Raw genomic sequence first — 17,089 nt, 5'->3', positions numbered from 1 at the left:
CTGTTTTCAGTAGCGGACAGCATGGTGTGGCTGCATCGCTCACCTGACCTCCCTGCAGCTACGTTGCTGCTGCATCCTGGGATGGGGAAAGGGGAGAGAGGCGAGGTCAGCATGGTGCAAACACGCCAGCAGGACAACCAGACTGGCTCCGCTGGTGTGTTTGCGCAGTGACAACTTGGCCACCACCTCACCTATCCCCGTCCTGGTATGAAAGAGCGACATAGCCGGAGGGAGGTCAGATGAGCAGCTTCATCATGCCTTCCATTCCGAATGTGAAGGTGCATTTCGCCAGTTTGAGAGCCCGAGTACATCCTGGAGACAGAGGCAAGCAGGCACCCACACACACACACACACACACAAGAACACAGTCTGCCCATTACCTGACCATTAAGGGTTCCCTCATCGAGAGGCGAGAGACAAAAGAAAAACCATTCAGAAAGGAGAGACCTGGCAGCCCTGGACAGAGAGTTGCTGAGCTCCGAGAAGCTGCTTGAACCTCTGGCAAACACAGTAGCAGTTCCTTTGGAAAATAATTAGGCCAACTGCCACCCACACACCCACACCCTCTGGCTGGGAAGCTTGCATCGTCCCCCTTTCCAAGTAAGCAGTACTGGAAGTCAATCCTGGAAGTTGGGTAAACTCTGAACAGCGGACAATGGCAAACGAGGCCTGGGAGCCCGTCTGACAAGTTCCAGATTATGTAAAACACCCGAAAAAATCCATTGTGAACAAGGAAACGGCAGTCTGTTTCTGCCTTCAGCCAGCTGGCAAAAGCGGGGCCAAGGCCGCTTGCCAACTGCGAGAGAAAGTAATTTAAGCCCAGAGCGTTGCATCACCACATCAGCTCGTGATGCAAGGTGCCAGCGAGCAAAGCAGCAGTAGCACTCTGAGACGGCAATCCAAAAACATACTTCCTTTATATGGTATTTCTTCCTTTCCCTAATCAGATGTTGCAACAGGCTCTCCTGCAACACAGCTGCAGTTTAAGGAGTGTGGATGCCGCAAGGCAACAAGCCTTTCTGGAAAGCAACGTCTGCGGGCAAGGAAGGATAGTGGGCGGCCCAAAGGTTCTGAGAATGGCAGCAGGACCTGTTACCAGCAATGTTAGCCATGTGGCTACATGTATAGGAGCCAGAACCTGGCTCAAATTGTTCATTGAGCTTGGACAGCAAAGAGCACTGTGGGAAGTCCTAAAAGGAGAACAGGATGTTTTGACCTCCCGATGCATGTGAAGGAAGCAGAAGGAGTCGTTCCCCTAATGCTAAACTGTGGTTTAGCATTGTTTCTGAGCAGAGACCAAGTGTTTTTTGCTATTTTTATTTCATGCACGATCATCCATGCAAAAACAAGAAACACCCCAGTACTTTGGTTTAGCCCAAGAGGAACAGTCACTCAGTGGAGAGCTAGAAAGAGGAAAATGAAAGCTCAAAAGAAATTGTTCCCTTTTAACTATGCCTAAATTTTATTCAACTTAAATCCCGCAGGACCCACAAAGGCAGCCTTCTGTCATTAGTAACGTCTCACCAATTTTACTAGAACTTACACTAACACACAGTAATTTAGCCATACTGTGCTTAATTAACTTAAGTTAACTTGCTCCACCTTTGCTTTGCAAAATCATCAGAGTGAATCACTTTCAGGTTTCCCCACACGAAGAACTGAACCAGTTCCAGAGATGCGCCAAACCGATTACCAAACTGCTTGTGGTTTGAACTGAAACGGCTTCAGCTCCACCCCAGCCTAAAATGTTAATTATGTGCAAAGTAACCAACTGGATTTTGCACATTTGTGTACATGTGATAGATCTTCGATATCATAGCTGGCTGCTTTCTTCTATAGTGTTCTTACTATATTCATTTTAAAAAGGGATCAATCGTGCTGAAGGCATAACAATAAACTTGAGCAGGTGGTAATTATTCTTCTGGTCCTACATGCAGTCCAGATCCACAAGCAAGGAAGGGCGATCACATGATTTCATTCAGAGGCTCTCCAATATGCATGTGAATAAGCTACTAAGAACAAATAGAATCATAGACTTGTATAGTTGGAAGATACCCTGAGAGTCATCTAGTTCAACCCCCTGCAATACAGGAATCTCAACACATGGTCTCCCATCCAATTTAAACCAGACCGGACACTGCTTAGCTTTGCAAATGTGCTAGCAATTTTTATTGCTGCACTGGAGGCCTAGATTTAAAGGGGCACATACCACCTCCTCCTCTCCTTTGCCACAGGTATGGGAAACCATTGGGCCTCCAGATGTTGCTGGCCTACTATTTCCATCATCCTCAGTCATTGGTCATGCTTGCAAGGGCTGATGGGAGTTGTAGTTCAGCAACATCTCGAAGGCAAAAGATTCCCCCCTCCTAGCCTAAGCTTCAGATCCAGAGTTTGATTTGGCTAAGGGAAAGAAACAGGTTCATGTCCATTAACCCCCAGCAGGGCTAACAGCAATACCAGAGGAGGTGGGGTTCAGCTGGGAAAGTGACATGGAGCAGGGTGTAGCCAAGGTGGTGTAGTGGTTAAGAGCAGTGGACTCGTAATCTGGTGAACTGGGTTCGCTTCCCCGCTCCTCCACATGCAGCTGCTGGGTGACCTTGGGCTAGTCACACTGCTCTGAAGTCTCTCAGCCTCACTCACCTCACAGAGTGTTTGTTGTGGGGGAGGAAGGGAAAGGAGATTGTTAGCCACTTTGAGACTCCTTAGGGTAGTGATAAAGCGGGATATCAAATCCAAATTCTTCTTCTCTTCTTCAGGGTGGACATTGTGTCCTATTTTGCAAGAGGACAGTCATATATTTGAAAGGCTGCCTGGTTGTAAGTCTGGTTGAGAGACAAATCCAGTGTCCAAAACTCCCATTGTTCTAGGCGCATTTGCGACAGGGAATTTTATTAGTGCAAGCAGTTTCTGAGCTCTAGGAGCGGTATTGCACCTAAGATTTCAGATTAAAACTGCAGAGTAGAAGGAAAGGAGGACCTTTTTCTGCCTCCCCGTTTTCAGCTACTCTCTGAAGACTGGAGAAGAGACTTCTTAAGAATATTAGGGGGTGGGCAAGGGAAGGACTAGACCATGTGAAAAATGAAAATAATATTTCAGCTGCAGTTCATTCATTTCCAGCTTTGTATTCTTGTTATAAAAAAGTGTGCCAGGACATTCCAGTGTTGCACCATGACCTAGGCTTAAGGTGCCATTTAGCTCCTAGCTTTCATATCTCCATTTCTAACACTGGATAAATCATCCTAAAAAGGGGGAGAATGAGAGGACCTTGAGGGGGAGCATGAGAGGACCCACGCACAGTAAGCACATGGATAGCAGACTGAGCTGGAAGACAGGTCATACTCTATCCTATTTCCATTTAATTATAGTATTAATTACTAAATTTGCATCTATCCATAAAAATCAGGTCATTCAAATCCCTATCTTTTGCCCTCTTTGGGACTGATGCAGCTTGAGCTCACCAGTGGCAAAGGGTTTCACCCCTTCGCCTCAACCACCCTCCCAGAAAATTCAAACGCCAGTCATCACGCCCCTCCTGCCACTTCAGTTCCTGAGGGAAAATAATGCTAAAGGCTTTGAAGAGATCTGGGTCTCATTCCTAATTACATTAGGATGAATGGTTCAAACAAGAGTAGCACACCCTACCCAAAAATGTCTGGTGGGGTAAAGAAGCAAACCTGCCAGATCTCCATACTGAGCAGGTAATTGCCTTAAATCCTTTTTCTTTCTTTCTTTCTTTTTGGCTGACTCACTACAGGTGTCGAGCACGGGGTAGGAGCACACCTGCTGTCACTTCAGCTTGGAGCAAGCCATTTCTCAGAGCCAAGCAAGAACCCTCCTCCTGGTCGGAGGCAAGCTGCTCCTTCGACACGGTTAATTCCTAGCCTGAGGCAAGAGAGAGATTTTGGGGCAAGGAGTTGCAAGCTGGCTTTGAGCCAAGTTCCACATTAAGCTTCATGCACAGCACATATCCGTGTCACTAGTTTGTCTTTAATTACATGTATGTGGGGGTTGCTGATTTTAATCCAAGTCACTATGGTGTGGGGAGGGGAGGTTTATCATCCCCCCCAGCTTGCCTCACTAAGACTGTCACACCCCCTCATGTGGTTGGAAGGCTTGAAGGAGGAGAAGGTCCTCCACATTAAGAAGGAATTTTCATCCTAATGGCAGGTAGGTGTGGTGGCAGTGCCAAATTTTCATATAAGCTAAACAAGCTATAGCTTAGGGCCCCACTCTCTTGGGGGCCCCCCAAAAATGTCACTATTAATGTACAGGTAGGTAGCCATGTTAAAGGGACACGGGTGACACTGTGGGTTAAACCACAGAGCCTAGGACTTGCCAATCAGAAGGTCGGTGGTTCGAATCCCCAAGACGGGAAGAGCTCCTGTTGCTCGATCCCTGCTCCTGCCAACCTAGCAGTTCGAAAGGACGTCAAAGTGCAAGTAGATAAATAGGTACCACTCCGTCGGGAAGGTAAACGGCATTTTCGTGCACTGCTCTGGTTTCACCAGAAGTGGCTTAGTGATGCTGGCCACATGACCCGGAAGCTGTACGCTGGCTCCCTCGGCCAATAAAGCGAGATGAGCGCTGCAACTCCAGAGTCAGCCACGACTGGACCTAACGGTCAGGGCTCCCTTTACCTTTAGGTAGCCGTGTTGGTCTGCCATAGTAAAAAAAAAAAAATCCTTCCAGTAGCACCTTAGAGACCAACTAAGCTTTTTATTGGTATGAGCACATGAAAGCTCATACTAATAACAAACTTAGTTGGTCTCTAAGGTGCTACTGGAAGGAATTTTTGTTTGTTTGTTTCAACTATTATTATACTTCTTAATTGTATTTCAGTTCAACAATCACTTTGATAAAATACATATTTTGTTATGTGCAAATGGCTTTAGATACCTATGAGGTCCATAAATTACCATATAGCATATATTCAACACAAAGAAACAGTGACAATTTGTTGTTGACAAAGGACAGCTGGACATATAAACGGCCCCATTACCTTCAGTAGCTTAGGGCCTCATCAAACCTAAATCCAGCCCTGTGTGGTGTTATAACGGCAATGTGTCATTGAATTACAACACCTTCTTTTGCTTTTCTATATGGAGAAGACAATATCAATAGCAGGTCCAATGGTCAAGAAGGCGACTTCTGCACAAGATATAGAAGGAAATGAGGATCAGATGGGACTCGTCAGCTTGAGAAGGAAGCTGATCTAGACTCCACTGCTTGGCGGGGCATCTCTGGGAGAAGAAAAGGCTAAGGAGGAAACCCTACACAGGTCTAGAGTGGAGTACCTAAGATGGTTGGATGGCGTCTTGCACACCTGCTTCTGGCAACTCCTGCAGCCCAGCTGTTGCCAGATGTATTGCTCTGCTTTCCTTTGGACCACATCAACGAGGCCAAGAAGGGGGTCTTGTTGTCTTGGCAGCCCAGGACCTCCAAACACACTGCCCAGGCTTGCACCCCAGGGAAGTCACTTCAGTGCTGCCAATGCAGCGGTTTGACTTCACCCGCAGAGGTGCACTCCATTGTCTCTCAAGACAGCTGGACGCCAGCGGTGATGATCCACATCACCAAGGTCTTTGGGGGAGTCCCTGCTAGGGAGTTGAGGAACAGAAAGGACTATTCTGATCAATGACATCGCAGTAGCTGCCTGGGGGACCGGACAGGAGGATTCCACCCCATAACATTTTGTTGCAGGTCCTGCCAATTAAAAATGCTCAACGCAGTTATCTATTTACTTATTAAACTTATACCCTGCCTCTCTCTTCCCATAGGAGCCACAAACACAAATGCAATCAAACGATACAGTCAAAAATAAAATAAAATTATTTAAGACATTTTTATTAGTCCTCTGGCAGAGATCAGCAACTACATAGCAATGACAAGTCCATTTCTTTTTTGGCCATTTCCCTTCCATCGATTAGGACTGCATTCAAGAAAATAGCTTCCACTGCCCTCCACCACCAACCCCTGTGCTTTGGCAGCTGGCCACGCTCCATTTCCCGACACAATTGCTGCGTCTGGCTGGTCTCTTGCCAGAGTGGCTCGGTGCAGCATGTCACACCAGTGGCACTACCAGAGGCGCAGATGAGGAATCGCTTTCTGAGCCAAGCCAGAGGAGGCTTCGGGAATCTTCTAGAAAAGCTGCATATATTTTTTTTCCAAGCTTCTGTTTCCTCATCCTCTGGTTAGAACAGACTCAGAGAGCGTCTTTCATTTCCACCTTGGGAACTTTATTTGTTTCAAGCCCCAGATGTTAATTAAACATTACAGATGTTATTATTCAGACCTTCTAAATCATCCTCCCTGAAAATGTAAAGTGGGCAGCCATGTGCGCTTATTTCATCGATCTAGGGAAGAGCAGGGGCCAGGAAGGCCTATATGCCACAAATCAGAGAGTCCCTGGTTCAAACCTCACCTCTGCCTGAACTCTCTAGGGACCTGGTGGTGAAGCCATTCCCTCAAATTAAAAAAAAAACACCCTATGATTAATTGACTTAACATGCCATTCATCAACCGAAAGCCATTGCTTTCAATGCTCAGACATGCTCTGTTCAGGGCAAGTATAATTTCCAGCGGAGCAGCCTCTGTTAATATTTTTTAGCAAGAACAACAAGGAATCTTGCAACACCCTAAAATCTAACAAATTCATTCATTCATTTCTGTGTAATTATAAGCTGCCTTGCAGGGCAAAGCCCTCTTGAGGCAGCTTATGGATTATTAGTTTCACAAGAATGTAAGAAGTGCGTTTCTGGACGAGGCCAGTGGCTCAATTAGCCCAGCATCCTGTTCTCACAGGGGCCAAATGGATCACCCAGTCACAGCAGGGTCTGAACACACAGGCAACCTCCCCACATGCAAGTCTCAGCAACTGGTATTCAGAGACATGCGGGAGCAGGTGGTGCTGTGGTCTAAACCACTGAGCCTCTTGGGCAGGCTTCCTCAACCTCGGCCCTCCAGATGCTTTTGGCCTACAACTCCCATGATCCCTAGCTAGTAGGACCAGTGGTCAGGGATGATGGGAATTGTAGTCTCAAAACATCTGGAGTGCATTGGTTGAGGAAGCCTGCTCTTGGGCTTGCTGATCGGGAGGTTGGCAGTTCGAATCCCCGCGACAGTGTGAGCTCCCGTTGCTCGGTCCCAGCTCCTGCCTACCTAGCAGTTCGAAAGCACACCAGTGCAAGTAGATAAATAGGTATCACTGCAGCGGGAAGGTAAACGGAATTTCCTTGCGCTCTGACACTTGTCACAGTGTCCCATTGTGCCAGAAGCGGTTTAGTCATGCTAGCACAAATGACCCGGTAAGCTGTCTGTGGAAAAACGCCACGTCCCTTGGCCTGAAAGCGAGAAGAGTGGCACAACCACAGAGTCGCCTTTGACTGGACTTAATGATCCAGGAGTCCTTTACCTTTTTCACCTATTCAGAGACATCCAGGAGGCCACAGGTTCCCCATCCCTGTCTTTGGTAACTGGGTTTGTTTCCTATAAGTTTTTTCATCTAAACTCTGGAGCATTTTGCACAGAAACTAGGCAGCGGCTTCCTGCTGACAAGCAAGCCAGGCCTGCCTCACCCACCATCACAAGGAAGGTTTGCCTTTTAGTTTGCACAGGAAACCATGGTGATGATTAACGTGTTGAAAGCCCAAGCCTACATGAGATGGGAGGTTCAAAATAGGTACATCACCACAGGAAGCAAGTTGCCATTTTGAGGCCAGACATCTCAAAAGCCGTACAGTGGTACCTTGGTTTAAGTACTTAATTCGTTCTGGAGGTCCGTTCTTCACCTGAAACTGTTCTTAAACTGAAGCACCACTTTAGCTAATGGGGCCTCCCGCTGCTGCCATGCCGCCAGAGCACAATTTCTGTTCTCATCCTGAAGCAAAGTTCTTAACCTGAAGCACTATTTCTGGGTTAGCGGAGTCTGTAACCTGAAGCATATATAACCCGAGGTACCACTGTATTCTTCAATGACTCGGTTCCTGAAATTCCTTCTGATGGTACAGATAAAATATAACTGATAGAATTCTACAAGATTTAGCATAACTGTGTGAAAACAGTAAATATCCAAGGATCCCCAGGCATGCACCTCCAGATGGTGGAGACCTCAGGCACCATCCTGGCAACTGGGCATCTTCACCTGGCCGCAAGTAGCCGATAGCCAGGTGCAAAATGCACCGGGCGAATTTCGGACCCTGCCTCAGAGAGGTACATTCCCACTGACAGAGCCCCAATGAGGAATCTCATGGCATTAGCTGAATTTTCTGAAGTCTTCAAGGACAGCAGTAGTCTATCCTTGCAAAATCCCATCTTCTTCTTGCCTTATACACTTCAAGAAAACACTAGCCTTGTGCACTCTAGCACTTACCATCATACACAAATTTAATAAATAATATTAATAAATATCTTTATCAGAAGCATTTAAGCAGATGCTAGGTATCAATCCAACGAGGATGGTACAACTATGCTGGCCGGGGCTGCAGGCTGGTAAAGGCTGCTGTATGGATACATCACCAATATCTGCCAACAGAGGATACACTTAATGTATCTGGTGCTGTGGCATCGAGTCCATAGCAGCTTTCACCACCGTAAATCTATTAATACCTTTCAGATTCCATTTACCGTATATGGGTCTGTAAAATTATATTCCCAACTGCCCCAGGCCATTGCTTTTCTCAGTATTGTGGCACGAGTATTCAGTGCTGCCTTGGGCAATTTTAGACTCTGGACTAAACTGGTCTCATGCACCACCCCTCTGGAATTAAGTGGCGCTTCACAGAGGCCCTTTTTGGAAAGAAATGCCTGCTACTTCGCTTCTTCTGAAACATGTCAAGCCAGCCCTAACAAACCTGGGGGGTTGCAACATGCAGCGAGACCATACAGGCCCTCCCCCTAATCCAGTAGCAGAAGCAACACCCAGAAGGAGCCCCAGTATTAGGACAGCAGTCGCCCCTTCTAAGCACCAGAACCATTGGCAGGCACCCAGTCATGCTGACCCAGCCTTTGCCACTACATGGTGAATAGTTTTCCAGAATGCAATAGCATCCGTATTCCATTGCAAGGAAAGGAAAGTTTGTGGGCCATCCCTGGAATATTGAATTACTCACAACTTTTACAGTTAAAATCAAGAGCTCGCAATCGCAGGCAACCTGATCCTGGGTGTCTGGGAAAGGAACGGCTGGCTCCAGAGCACCAGAATAATCTAGTTTATCTCCCTATTCCTTCCTGCCACCCTTTGCTTCTGTTTGGGTCTACGCTGGCATTTGGCTCCCTATGCATGGGGACCTTGCCATTTGATACCAGGGCTGGAAATTTGCCACCTAGGAAACCCTAGCTAGAAATAAGCAAAAGAGGATCTGCTTGCTGCAAATTCTATACAGTATACTGCTGCAGCACGGTTCGCTGGCCAAGTGGAGTGGGAGGTGTAAATTAATGGGCTGGCTAAAGCCTTTTGTAACTTTGGTTTTTCAAGCCGTATTTGCCAGCCTTCTTGGAGCAGTGAAAGGAATGGACCAATGGTCCGTCGACTCCAGCACCCTGTTCCCACAGCCGTCACCCAGTTGCCTGTGGGGAACCTGCCCGCAGGACCCTGAGTGAAACAGCACTCTCCCCAGTTGTGATTCTCAACAGCAGGCAAATGCAGCCATTGTGTTGGTTCAGACACCAGGTGCTATATGGCAAGGTGGACCAATGATGTAAGACAGTCTGTTCCCGAAGAACAAGTTAGAATTGGAGGGTAAGCTGGGAGACAGGACCTGGAAGAATCACCAACAAGACCTGGGTTCTGCAGCAAGTAGGTATTCAAAGGCATACTGCCTTCCAATGTTGGAGGTGATTTCTGGAGGTTTAAGTTAACAGCATCACAGGCCCATTCGCTTTCATTCTCTGGCTCAGACACAGGTCAAATAGGTGCATGGGAAGAAGAGAAAGGCAGGCCAGAGGAATGAAGAGCAGGTCCACCTGCATATGAATAAGCAGCATTTTTAATGAATGCATTAAAAAAAACAAAAGCCCACATACACATAGAGCCACATTTAAGTCTGTCCAGCCAGGTTTCAGGTTTTAGAAGCAGCAGAAAGCAAAGGAGAGAATGTGATCAGCATACAAAAAAGCAGGCGGGGAAGGTGTTGCAAATTGTTCATCTGTTTTCACATTCAGCAACGCCTAGGGTGGACACCTATGCCTCACCGAAAAAGAGAAAACCTGTGACCAAAAGCAGGCCCAAAGTTGGCATAACATTTGCATGTGCCAATTTACAAGTATCTAGATGCACATTTCAGAAATAATTGCTGTGATTTAAAATAGAACATATTGAGTCAGACCATTCGATGGTCCCTTTAGATCAGTGTTGTCAACACTGACTGGTAGCAGCTCCCCGAGGTTTCAGATGGGAGGGCATTCCCAAGACCTACCTGGAGATGCTCAGGATGGAACGTGGGACTGGTGTGTCATTGCAAGTGTATTCTGCAATGTGTTACTGGTCAAGTAACAGTGCAATGCTTTCTTCCGCAATGCTTCCCCAAAGCTACCACATCACTGCTGTCTGGAGTGGCTCTAAAGCAGCAAGGGGGGGGGCAGGCATTCCTGGAACATTTGTGGTATGAAAAGGTATGGGATTTCAGAAGGAAATTGCAGGATATGTAGCTATCCCAAAAAAGCGGGAACATGTACGGCTCCCCAAAAAGCATCATGAGCACAATGTAAAACCAATAAAACAGTGGTATAAAAGCATTTTAAATAACAACAAGATCTAAGGAAAGGCAGGGCAAAAAGGTACAGCTTTGCATTATATGTATTTTCTTAAGAAACTCAACTCTTTTGTCTTAGAGGAAGCAGGGCATGGAGGTTGGAAGGGATGTGCAGGATAATTATACAAACAGTAATGCTTGTTACCTCAAGCTGGGTATTCCAAATGAACGTTATTTGGGCTTGACTATTTTGAATTAAAATTCCCAGGGCACATGCCAAATAAATCCACCTCACAGGTCTGGGAAAGTTAGGCAGGCTCGTTCCTAGAGCCTACAGAACACCAAGTGTAGCAACACAGAGATAACAACTAGAGTATGTGAAGGAACATGTAAGTGGTGGTGTTCCTGGCACCTCCTCCACATCAGGAACAGTTCCAGGCCAAGACATTCTGCTGCCTGAAAGGGAGCCTAAAAGTCTTCTCTCCCGTGCTAGGACTGGCAACGTTCAAAAAACGTTTCGCTGCCTTATTAAAAGGCAAACCTACCAAATTTGCATTCTGAAACAAAATGCAAACCAAAACACAGCCGCCCTTCAAAATTCATACCTCTCCGAATTTGCAGTGCAGTTCTCCAGCCAGATTATATGTACAAAAAATGTGTATGGCAAGGTAAAGTGTGCATTGTAAAGCATGCAAAAGCATGGTTGGATTACTGCAATGTGCTCTGTGTGGGGCTACCCTTGAGGCTGGTTCACAGGCTGCAGCAAATACAGAACATGGTGGCTAGGTTGCTTGCTCATCAGGGGCTAATTATTGCCAGCATGCAACACCTTGCATGTGGAATTTGCACTGGCTTTAAATCTGCTAGTGGGCCAAGTTCATGGTGGCATTGGTACCAACATACAAGGCTCTATACAGCTCAGGATCAGGTTACTAGAGAGACTGCCTTATCCCTTATACAACCAGGAGATCCCGGCAGTCTACAGGAATGTTTCTCCTGGCCAGCTCCATAGTAACTCTATGGCTGCCCCTGTTCTGTGGAATAGCATTCCTGTCAACATACGACAGGCTTTTTTTTACTATCTGCACTTTCCAGAAACAACTGAATACACTTTTGTTCCTACAGGCTTTCCCAGCTGGATAAATGGATCTTTGCCCAGAGGGTATATTTTGCATTGTTTTAGTTTTGTTTTTAAATGTAGCAGCTCCCCCCCCCCCCCGGTTTTCATTGCACATAGCCTTGAGACAGCTGTGTAGAAATACGTTGTTGTTGTTGTTGTTGATAATAATAATAATAAAAATGTGAGGTTGCTTCAGGGAGAAATAAACCTTTGGCAGACATGGTGTTCTAGAACAGGATGAGCAAGGAGAGAAGGGAAGAATTTGTCAGGCTGTAAGAAGGGTAAAGCCATTGAAGGCATGGAGGAGAAGTCTGTGCAAGAATCAGGAGAGGACAGGAAAGCAGAGAAGGGATTTCAGGAGGGGTGTGTCAACAATGGCTTTGGTGAAACAAGCTCTCTTCTCCAGCCCATCATTGAGGCTGTTGGGACAGGTCTTGCCTTCCCAGACTGGTGGAGGTGGGTCCATCAGGGCAAATGGGGCCCTGCCCCAGTCTATCTTCAGCCACCCGCCACCTGCCTGTCTTCTTGCTTACAGCCAGTCTAGGGGGTGGCCCTGGCTCAGCATTGTCCTTGTAGAAAGAATTCAGGGGCCCAAACCAGAATAAGTTAGCTCCACCTGTCTTTGGGCTCTACCTACTGTTTCACTGCATTTGCACTAAAAAGCTAACAAATTTCCATGAGGATGGTTTTTTATATATTAAAAAAATAATCACAAAGTGATGTGGAAATGTGAAGAACTAAACTCTCCCTCTTTCTATAAGAAATCAAAATTGACAGATTCACCCATCCTAACTTCCAGGTAACCAGGCTTAGGACTGTAGCCTGATGCAGCCTCTTAGTTCACCTTCCTGCTGCCCAGCCAATTCTTGAAGGAAAGGGGAGGGTGGAGGAGGAGGCCAGGCTCCCACCTGCCACAGTCTCTGGATGGAGAAAGTCGGTAGAGAGAATTTTTGTCCCTCTCCCAAACCACTAGAACTCATGGACCTCCAGTGAAGCTGGAAGATTCACGACAGATAAAAAGGACGCACTTCTTCACACACGCATAGCTAAACTATGGAACTCGCTGCTACAGGAGGCAGGAATGACCACAAGCCTGGATGGCTTTAAAAGAAGATGGGACGAATTCATGGAGGAGAGGGCTATCGATGGCTACTAGCCATGGGGGCTACACTCTGCCTCTACAGCGATACTTTCCAATGCCAGCTGATGAAAACCACAGAAGAGGAGAGTGCTCCTGTGGTCAGATCCTGCTTGTGGGTTTCCCAAGGCATCCACGTTGCCCACTGTGACAGACGGGTGCTGGACTAGATGGGTCATTGGCCTGACCTTCCTAGGCTCTTACCCACAAATCTTATGCCTTCCAACTTCTTCCCTCACTGTTCCAAATGACATTAACCTTGGGTTTGCAGCGGCAGAGCTGCACGTGATCAGGAAACTAGTCAAAACTAACCCGTGTGCCGCTCAAGGCAAGCAAAACTTTCTCCCTGTTTTGTCTGCTGGCGCTTTGCCCTCCGCCCTGGTTGTGTGGGGCTCTGTTGGCTCCAGCATGCGCAAGCCACAGCAGGGATGTTCTCCAGCAAGTGGAGGGAGACAGACAGAGAGAGAGAGAGAGAGAGAGACTAGATTCCGCAGTGCTTCTCTGGCACGGCCTGCTTTCTATGCTCGGAATCTGCTGATCTTTCACTCCCAAGCCAGGAAAATCGTCCAGCAAAGCGCCTGCCCCTCAGCTGCCGGCACTGCAGTGTTACAAGGCTTCTCCCCATCCCCAAAACACACACGCACACAAAAAGGCAAAGGCACAACAGCTCAACCTTTAAAATTAAATTTTAGAGCACGGGGAGGGGCAGGGCTTGCTAGGTCGGCGACGCACATTGCAGAGGTGGCTTTCTGGACACAAACAGGTGTGTGTCCGTTCCCCCCACTCCTCCCCGCCCGCAAAAAGTTTGGGAAAGCAGGAAGTCTCTCCTTGAGATGACTTGGCATGTGCAGAGAATTGGAGGCGGCGGGGCAAGGCGGAGAAGGAAGGAGCCGGCGGGAGAGCCGCTATTATCGCCGAGAAGTTTTCTCCAGCGGCGTGGTCGCCTCGGCGTCTCCGTTTGCTGAGTAATGGCAACACGGAAACGTCACCGCAACGCCGCCGAGATGTGCAAAGTCATTCCAGGCGCCGGGAGAATCTCGACAGCTTTGGAAAAAAGGAGAGCGGCCAGATCTGATCTGATGATTATATTCTACTTCTGTGCCGCTTTTCATCCGAAGGAATCCCAAAGCGGAATTAATAATAATAATAATAATAATAGGCAGCAACCCGGAGGAAGGGGCCGCGTTTTCACCCCTTACCCCCTCTCCTCTCCCCCACCCACCCCATAACACACCTCACCCTCTAAATTTGCAAAAGAGAAAAAAGTAGCGGAGGCAAGAATGGGAGAGCGCTGGCCCAGTTAGATGACAGAATCCACCAACTCTCCAAAGTGGTCGTTTTATCTGCAGAGAGAGAGAGAGAGAGTCTGTCCCTTTCCTCTTTCTTCTGGCTTGCAAGTTATAATCCACTGGCTTCTTCGAGCCTTCTTCCTCTTCCTCCGCTCCTCCCCAAAGACCTGGATACCCCAAAGACGAATCTCCTTCGTTTTAGCAATGGCTTTCTGTCCCAGCCCCAGCCCCAGCCCCATCAGCTCTCTCTCTCTCTCTCTCTCTCCCACCTACCCTTCCCCGGATCTGGCCTTACCTGAGCCGGCCACTTTTGCAAAGCAGGCCCGGAGCAGCCCAGCGAGTCAGGGGCGAGTTAAAGGACTCCTCGCCCTTTAAGAAGCAGCCGCTCTGCCTCCGCCAGCCGCTCTCGGGAGCCCTTTCCACCTGCACCGCTGGGGACCTGCCTCTTCTGACGTCACTCCAGCGATGGGCCACGCCCTCCGTCCACCGTTCGCGGTTGGTCACTGGCTGGCTGTCCCGCCGATCATTTCCCTCCGGGGCGCAGCGTTCCCGGACCTTGGCAGCTCCAATGGATGGAGGCGGCGGCGGCTGGCAGGTGAAGCCGCGTGACGCCTGAAGCAAAGAGGACCGAGAAACAGCTTCTCACCCCCACCTAAAAAAAATAGGATTAGTGCATGCAAAAAGTGCCAAGCCGGGAACAGGCAGTTCGTTTCCAGCTGCTACCGCTGAATTTGAGGAAAACCTTTGCAGCATTCTGATTGGCTGGAATGGCCGTGATGTCACAGAAAGTTTTTGCTCGAGCACCGACATGACCTCAGGAAGCCAGCCCAGAAGCCTTTGCAATTTCTAATAGAATTCTGCTACTAAAATAAGTTCCATCACTGAAATTCAAACTCTCATCTATGGAAAACATCTGCTTTTTTAAAAGAAAGAAATAAAGAGAAAGTCTCAAGCCATCCACTGAAATATATAAAGTTTCTAAGTTAAACTTTCCTCTCCCACAAATGGGATTCCTGTATCACAAGACTTATTTCCCAGAGATACACATTGTTTTCGGGGCTTATGATGGTGATTTTAACAATGCAATCCTATGCATCTGTTTGCTGTATAGTGCAATAGCTGGTTGGGAGAAGGCTTCCTGGGAACAAATCAAGAGGGGAGAGTCTTTGTAGTAGACTGACCTTTACTTTGTGATTTGATAGCTTTCTTTTATAAAGAAATTGAAAAGCAAATAAGGAAATGCCTTTGTTGGAGCAATTCAGGCCATTAAAACCCTGATATTAACTCTTCTGTTTAGGGAAGCTTTTAATACTGGATGAATCATTGTATTTTAATATTCTGCTGGAAGCCGCTCAGAGTGGCTGGGGAAACCAGATGGGCAGGATATAAATAATAAATTATTATTATTATTATTATTATTATTATTATTATTATTATTATTATTCTGTTTAATGTGTTCTCAGCAAATAATTATTTTCAATATTTAAGTTGATGCTATTTATCTGTTTAGTTTACTTGAACTTATTGAAGCTCACTTTGTAGCCCCGAGAGGCTACATGAACAGAAATAGCATTGTGACCCTATGATGCCAGGATTATCTATTTCCTGTCCCTTGAGCGTAGCCAGGATTTATGTTGGGGGGCGGCAGGCTTCATGTTAGGGTGGGCAGAACTTCACTTAGTTAAGTAGTTTTATTGATTGATTTGATTAACTACACCCATTTCCCGCCCACATCCATGGTGTTCTTTGATATTGCCCTTCAACCTCTGAACCAGCCAGATTTTGCTCAGTCCACAAGGGAAGCAAGCCTTTCCTATGTCATGTGGCTCAATACCATTCCCAGGTAGGGGGTTTCCCTCCCTGGTGAATGACATCTGGCAGTTTCCTTCTCTTTTCATGCCTCCTGATGAGTAGTAGTATGAGCTTCTATGTAAACCACTTAGACGTTTTTTGATTAAGTGGTCTATAAGTCTTGTTAAACAAATAATAGGTATAGGGAGTTTCTGCCACCACTGCTTTTTATTTGACGTTACTTTGATTTTTCTTACTGTGCTTTTTATTATTGAATATTGAATTGTGTGTATTTGTGTGTGTGTGTGTGTGTGTGTGTGTGAGAATACAGATAAGTGCATACAACCTGCCTTATATCTGGTATTGCTTGGGATTGCTAAGAAACAAACAAACAAACAAAAATCAGTGTGGTTTTGAAGCCAGTGCTTAAAATCAGTGCGGTTTGTTTGTTTTTCCCCACTATCAATTGCACATTTATTCAAAATCCAGTTAAACCTATTCAGTTCAATTAATTCAACAAAACTGACGACCGTGATCCAGTGATACCAAAGCCCAGTACATTCATTTGCCTCCAGAGCCACTTGCCCCTTAGCCCATACACCCCTGGTTAATCCCACTGCCCCCCACAGGGAATCGCTACCACCCACTTTGGGAACCACTGATTTAGGGGGGGGCTCATGGCAGGAACTGGTCTGATGGTACCTGCCAAGGTGCTGATGCCAGGCCTGACCTCAGACCACACACTTTGGTTGCCAGTTTTCTTTTCTTTTCTTTTTTTAAATAATATTTATTATTTTTAAAACTTACAAAAAGGAAAGAGAAGAAAAAATACCAAAAAAAAACAAGAGAAGGAAAAAACAATACAATACAAAATATAAACAATATAAAACACAACATTAACCTAAACAAAACAAAACAAAAACAATTTAAAAACATACATTGTACCATTTCAGTAGTCTATCTTTCATACCCTTGTTTCATCGACCTCCTCTCACCTCCCTTTTTGTATTCCACTTCTATTAATTGTTTCAGCAATTCCTTTCCATCTTTCTCTATTTTCTGT

The 17,089-nt window shown here is 46.6% G+C and overlaps 1 protein-coding gene across 20 annotated transcripts in view; it reads right to left on the bottom strand.

Annotated features, from left to right (window-relative positions):
- EPB41 (erythrocyte membrane protein band 4.1) overlaps nt 1–14,951 on the bottom strand; it is a 137,323-nt gene extending 122,372 nt beyond the window's left edge. For 3 of the 20 annotated variants that reach the window (XM_083750665.1, XM_083750662.1, XM_083750667.1), the window contains exon 1: nt 14,531–14,839. The gene's annotated coding sequence lies outside the window, so the exon portion shown is untranslated. Of the gene's footprint in view, nt 1–14,530 lie in introns of all 20 variants that reach the window. The other 17 variants (XM_083750639.1, XM_083750651.1, XM_083750655.1 and 14 more) reach the window with 15 other exon arrangements.
- Between the last annotated feature and the right edge of the window lie 2,138 nt (nt 14,952–17,089).

This window comes from Podarcis gaigeae (assembly GCF_964106915.1).
Source record: "Podarcis gaigeae genome assembly, chromosome: 8".
Classification (NCBI taxonomy): Eukaryota; Metazoa; Chordata; class Lepidosauria; order Squamata; family Lacertidae; genus Podarcis; species Podarcis gaigeae.
The sequence above is the reverse complement of the archived record's forward strand: the minus strand, read 5'-3'. Positions and strand labels throughout refer to the sequence as shown.